Here is a 6,516-nt window from a genome sequence, read left to right as displayed (position 1 = left end):
CATGTATCAGAACATTTCTCGTACACTGAAAATTCAGTTGATGAAATAAAATAATCCGAGGATGTATTCACAGTGGCAGACCTAAGCCAATGACAAGAAATGGAGACGAAAGAATAAAGATACGCCCAAGTTAATATGACGGCAGAACAATGGCACGGACACGCACCAGACAGACGCAGCTCATGATACGGGGCAGTTACGGTGTCAGGGAGACGCTGGTTCTGGTGTCTCGCTAACCACACGCTCAGTCGCTCATCCGCCATACCTTTGCACATCATCACACCACATGTTGAAGTCAGCACATCTTTTACCATGATATCCTACGCACGTTTCCGTACCCAAATACCTTGCTACAGAATATTCCTCTCTCGTCCTTCCTACTCTCTCTCTCTCTCTCTCTCTCTCTCTCTCTCTCTCTCTCTCTCTCTCTCTCTCTCTCTCTCTCTCTCTCTCTCTCTCTCTCTCTCTCTCTCCCTCTCTCCCTCTCTCTTCTATATCCCCTTTCGTCTCCCTTCTTTCCACTTTCCCTCCATCCATTCCACGCACCTTCTTCTTCAGTTCCTCTTCCCCCCCTGCCACTGTTTCCTCCACCCCATCATCTCTCCCTTCGTCCTCCTCCCTCCCTTCCCTATCATCCTTTCTTCTCCCTTCTCCCTACCACTCCCCCCTCCCTCCCCTCCACCCTCTCTCTACCTCTGCCCTCCCTCCCTCTGAAAGAATGCTGGAAAAGCCACGTTTCCCCGGTCGCCTGAGCCCAAGATCCTAAGATTACTTGCACTAAAATCTAGGTTTGAATTCCTTCGCGTGGTATTTGTTTTCCTAAGAGCAGTAGTGCGAGCGTCTTCCCCCTAAAACCTCTCAGGGTCTGAGTCAACAGCTCTTTGGGACGGCTCTGGGACATAGCTTTATGACATGGGTCTGTGGCATGTACGGGCCCCATGAGAGCCAATGCCACTGGGAAGGCGTTATGAATTTGAAGGATGTTCGCGGCCATTAAAAGGATTTACATCTATATGTATCATGTGTGTGTGTGTGTGTGTGTGTGTTTGTGTGTGTGTGTGTGTGTGTGTGTGTGTGTGTGTGTGTGTGTGTGTGTTTATGTGTGTGTGTGTGTAAATATATAAATAAATATATATATATATATATATATATATATATATATATATATATATACATATATATATACATATATATATACATATATATATACATATACATATATATATAAACATAAATATATATGTGTATATTTTTATATATATATATATATATATATATATATATATATATATATATATATATATATATATATATATATATATATATATATATATATATATACATATATATATATGTATGTATGTATGTATATATCGTGTGTATACAAATGCTAAATCCGCACTGTGACATGGCTGCTTATTTATGCTTATTCATTCGCTTGGCTCTTGGCCAATCTTCCTTTTACTTACATAAACCAGTTTCCCAATCTTGCCTTTATCGCAATTAGGAAATAATGTTAGAAACTTAAAAAAATATATATTTCAGCGTTCTAGACGTGAAGATATATGTTTACCATTTCTGGTATACTGTCATTTATACCGCGAGAAATGTAAAGAAAAACTAAAGATAAATGACAGGAACTGTCGTTCTTCCTATAAAGTTAATCTTTATAGGAATAATTATAATAATTATACTCCATATTAAAACCAACCTACTCTCCTACTTCGATTACACGTACAATATCACGGCCAAGATTATAATATATGACACATGTGACAGTTTTATATATTAGTCTAATGTCGTTTTAACAAGAGTGCACGATTCTTCAGTACAGTGACATCGTACTACGATGGCCCTATCAATCCGCGTGCAATACAGCATTTACAGCATTACAACAACATGCCACCTTTAGACTGTGTAAAGTCAAGATGATGCTTACAAACGGTCCCCCCAACGACGGCCTTGACCCCAGAGGAACAGACAAGAGAAGAGAACTCCACCTAAAGGGACTATTGACTCTTAAAAGGCTTATACAAAAGTTCAGTGGTCAAGCGGAGGACCTTGCGAACTTGTCAGCGCAAGTCGACACACACGAGGCAGCAGGTGGAGGGACACCTCCAGTCCTTCACATCTGTTGCTTCGCGTGACTCATATCAGCACCTGCATCACTTATCTGCATGACATTAACTCTACTTTCTCTTGCCTTCCACCATGGTGAGATTTTATATAACGTCAACCGTAATTCCTCCCTTCGGTTGCCACTTCCGATATGTGTTTTTATGTAAGCAAGCACTTATATATACTTATCTTTCAAGGATTCTTCATTGGTACGTGTCAGTTTGTTTGTGTGTCTGTGTGTGTGTGCGTATGTATGTATGTATGTATGTATGTATGTATGTATGTATGTATGTGTGTGTGTGCGTGTATGTGTGTGTGTGTGTATGTGTGTATGTGTGTATGTATGTATGAATTAGAATATTAGAATATATATATACATATACATATATATATATATATATATATATATATATATACATATATATATGTGTGTGTGCGTGTGTGTGTGTGTGTGTGTGTGTGTGTGTGTGTGTGTGTGTGTGTGTGTGTGTGTGTGTGTGTGTGTGTGTGTGTGTGTGTGTGTGTGTGTGTGTGTGTGTGTGTGTGTGTGTGTGTGTGTGTGTGTGTCAGTGTGTTTGTGTGTGTGCGTTTGAGTGTGCGTTTGAGTGTGCCTAAATATATAGGGTTATCCTATCGCGACCTTCTGTACTCGGATACTGAATTCACCCTGGAGGGATAAGCGCGGGCGCAGGTGTGAGACTGGCGATCTGGGCCACAGATGTCCTATGTTCTATTTAGTGTCAATGCCGAAAGTTTAGACACTTTATAATATTCACTTTTTTTTTGGGGGGGGGGAGGTCATACAAGTCATAATAGAAAAAAAAATTAATGTTCGTCATATCCGCTCCCTTCACTAATCATTACTTGTTATTGAAGAATTATTATCTAGCTTATATGAGTTCAACATAACATAGGTCTACTTGACCATACTGCAAAGAGACCATGTTATATGTAACAAAAAAAAAAATAATCTCACCTCTTATAAAGGGACTTGTTATACAAAGGCTGAACTACGGTCGCGGTCTACTCTTAACGTGACTAATATCGGAAATCCCACTTTGATCATCCAGTTATAAGAAGCAGTGATTAATTATTGAGATAATAAAACCTAAACACACGGGCTCAAGTGACTTGACAATAAACTGATTCTTGTTGCTTAGAACTGACACCATTGTGGGGTTTCCTTTAGTTAGGCGACGAAAGAACAAAAGGAAAGCTAAGTTGAGCTGCGAAACAATATAAAATCAAATTCTGCTTCTAAATAAACGTCAATGCGGACGTTGATATAATCTTTCTTTGAAAAAATAGCACGAAAAGGGAAGACCCACATCATTCAATCGGGTGCGTATAACCTTTGTTTCCTTCAACTTTGGCCTCGCCACGATAAGCGGGCGCGTAATCTTTCTTTCGTTGGCGTTTTGATATACTTCAAAGCTTCTTCTGCTAATGAAAATTAATAAAAGATTGCTGATGCACAAGAGATGAGATCGAGCCAAAGCACAGGAGTTAAGTACATAAATATAGCAGTTTGGGAAGCGACCATTTACTTGAAGGAGTTAATGCTTCCCTTCTCCTCTCGATCTATTGTGGGTGTCACTCACACACGCAATATAAACATATGCAAACACACACACACACACACACATGTGTGTGTGTGTGTGTGTGTGTGTGTGTGTGTGTGTGTGTGTGTGTATATATACGTATACATATATATATATATATATATATATATATATATATATATATATATATATATATATATATCGACATCCAGTGACCTATTGAAAAAAAAATACAAGCAAACTAGAAAATCCGAAGAACACATGTTTCCACGTGTCTGTCTCAAGTATTATGGCTTCGGATCTGCTCGCCGTCTAGAGGCAGTCTCCGTTTACAGTAGCAGACAAAAATTCCCACACAAAAGCCCGCACGTCAACTTTCCTGTTAATGGAGTACACTAAAGGAAGAACCACGTGCACCTGGGTATGTTTTTACAGGCGTAGGGCTCTGAAAAAGCTTTTCGTGTTACTTCTGGTTCGCAGACACAAAGAGGGTCGAGATGAGGTCCCTTTTCCTGGCAACGTTTACATTCTTACATTTTTGCTCTTTTCTTTTTTTGCAAGAGACTAAGGTTAAATCAATACAAACATAGCCCCTTACATTCCTGTCGTAATTCTTAAGAAATAAAATAAGACGAACTCATGATAATTATAATTCTTGAAGATACTGCATGTTTCGTAACATTTATCTAATGTTACACGTGGCACCACTTTAATAAAGTGATTATTTGGCAACCTGAATGACATAGGATCACCGCTTCATGTCTATGACGGCGGTTGCAAAAACAAGGGTGTGTTAGAATGTGTGATCTACGCTAGGTTTTGCTTTTTCAGGCCAGGAGCCGATGGCGAGGGTAACAAAAAAAAACGTTATTTACCTTCCGTTAAATGAAAGGAGAAAGTAATTTGACAGTGCAACCTTTATAAAGACGCCACGTGCACACACACACACACACACACACACACACACACACACATACCTAATTAGACATATGAATATAAAAGTTTAATTGGCAAAGGTCTTATTCATTTACACCTACACTTGAAAGTGAAGAGGGGGTCCCTGAATAAATGGCGTGGGTGGGGGGGGGGCGTGGGTGAAAGGTCACGTCGGGTGAAGGGCGAAATCTAAGGATGAGCTACAAGGGCGAGAAGCCACTCCGATGCCGGAAAGTTTCCCGGAGTGGCTTAGGAAAGAAGAAAACGGAAATCTGAAAACGATTTGTGTCATGTAAGAAAATGCGATTCAAGCATGTCTGTTACAAACTGAATTTATGGAAGTTTCAACAACGTGTCCCTCCTCAGTGCCACTAGTCGTCATGAATGTTTTTGTAATAATAAGGGTAGCCTGTACATAGGCACATGTCCTTCGAAAAGAAATTAACATTGGCAGCTCACGTCAGCTTAAATATGTGCCAAAATGTGAATAATCTAAATGTTTCCTATATTCATGTAAGTAAAATGTAAGCGAGATCATTGATACTTAAATTAAAAGTATTGAAGCTTAGCTGGGGTTATTGCGATCACCTAGGCCTATGAAGGAAAATGCGAACCAAAACATTTGAAGCGGAACAAACAAAAGTTTATTCTTTAGGCTATGGAATTTGAATTGGAGACATTATGAGTTATCGAAAATTAACAAACAGATTTCCAAGTGACCAGAAATCACTTGGAAAATAAGCTAGACTGTTGGTCTAACCTATTGATCAACAGGGTGACCTAATTGAAAACAAATCCAGACCTATACTTCATCAGAAAAAGCTAATTACGTCATGACATCACAAAGGATGTGCAATTTCCAAGGTCAAGTAAAACGGAAGTTCGAAAGGTGGTTTTATGACTTGCGTAGTACGCACCGTGACGACTAAGTTTATCCTTAGGAAACGTGACATTCGTGAAGGATGCAGTAAGTTGTATGAGTAATATTGATAGTGCTGTACCATATATCGAAAATATATAACCGGTGATTTCCGACTATAACAATTCGTTAAACCGCCTATACTGGACAGAAGATGATTTAAATCTGCATCGTTAATGTCGGTTAATCTCGGTTACAAACTCCCGCCAAATTCTGATTCGAATCAACTGCGCCATCGCGAAGAGGGCACCAGGGCAGTAGGCACGGGCGGGCAGGGTATGCAAAAGGGCGGGGTCAGGCAGTGTGGGTTCGGTGCTGTGTCACGCCCGTATTTGAGGCAGTGATTAAGCGCTGCTTATTGTGTTCCTTCTGCACCATTGGTTTTTCTCTCTCTAGATTAAGATATTTGTTCACCTAACCGATGAGTTACATGAAGATTCTGAACATTTCTTACAAGAAAATAATGACAAAGAACGTGTACTTACCTAGTGCTACAAGTTACGAAGATTCACAAAAACGATTTTCTCATAATAAATAACAAACACATACAAAACACTAAAGCACACATAAGTTCGTAATAAATATCCTTAAAACTAAGTTCGTAAAAAAAAAGTTGCTACAAAAGTTCGGTCGTGTGCATGGCAGAAAACTTGGCTCGAAACTGTTCCCGAGCGAGGCATGGCGGCGGCGGTGCCTCGGAGGCGGGGCTTGCGGCCGGCGAGTGCCAGATACTTCATTCTCCGCGATACACCTTTCTTAATCATCTAGTAAATGGGCATTGTGCAGATGACAGCACAGGGGATTTATTTCAGGATCGTGCTGAGGTAGAAGAGGTCACCTTCATTGGCTGTGAAATGGGACTGCTTGCGTGCCATACCTGCGTTATCACTCTACGCTGTTACAGGAGCCGCGAATTATTACTTCTCTCTTAAAACATATATCATCATAGAAATATTGATGTATTGATACGAAAAGATCGAC

At 39.9% G+C, this 6,516-nt stretch overlaps 1 protein-coding gene across 1 annotated transcript in view; it reads right to left on the bottom strand.

The window, feature by feature from the left end:
• Positions 1-6,204, bottom strand: part of LOC122247233 (uncharacterized) — a 191,805-nt gene extending 185,601 nt beyond the window's left edge. Inside the window, exon 1 of the mRNA XM_086540338.1 lies at positions 6,021-6,204. The gene's annotated coding sequence lies outside the window, so the exon portion shown is untranslated. The remainder of the gene's footprint in view (positions 1-6,020) is intronic.
• Positions 6,205-6,516: the final 312 nt, after the last annotated feature.

The sequence above is a fragment of the Penaeus japonicus genome, unplaced genomic scaffold, assembly GCF_977035675.1.
Source record: "Penaeus japonicus unplaced genomic scaffold, GWHDUDI00000001_assembly GWHDUDI00000010, whole genome shotgun sequence".
Taxonomy (NCBI): Eukaryota; Metazoa; Arthropoda; class Malacostraca; order Decapoda; family Penaeidae; genus Penaeus; species Penaeus japonicus.
Note: the sequence above shows the minus strand (reverse complement) of the source record. Positions and strands in the feature narration are given on the sequence as shown.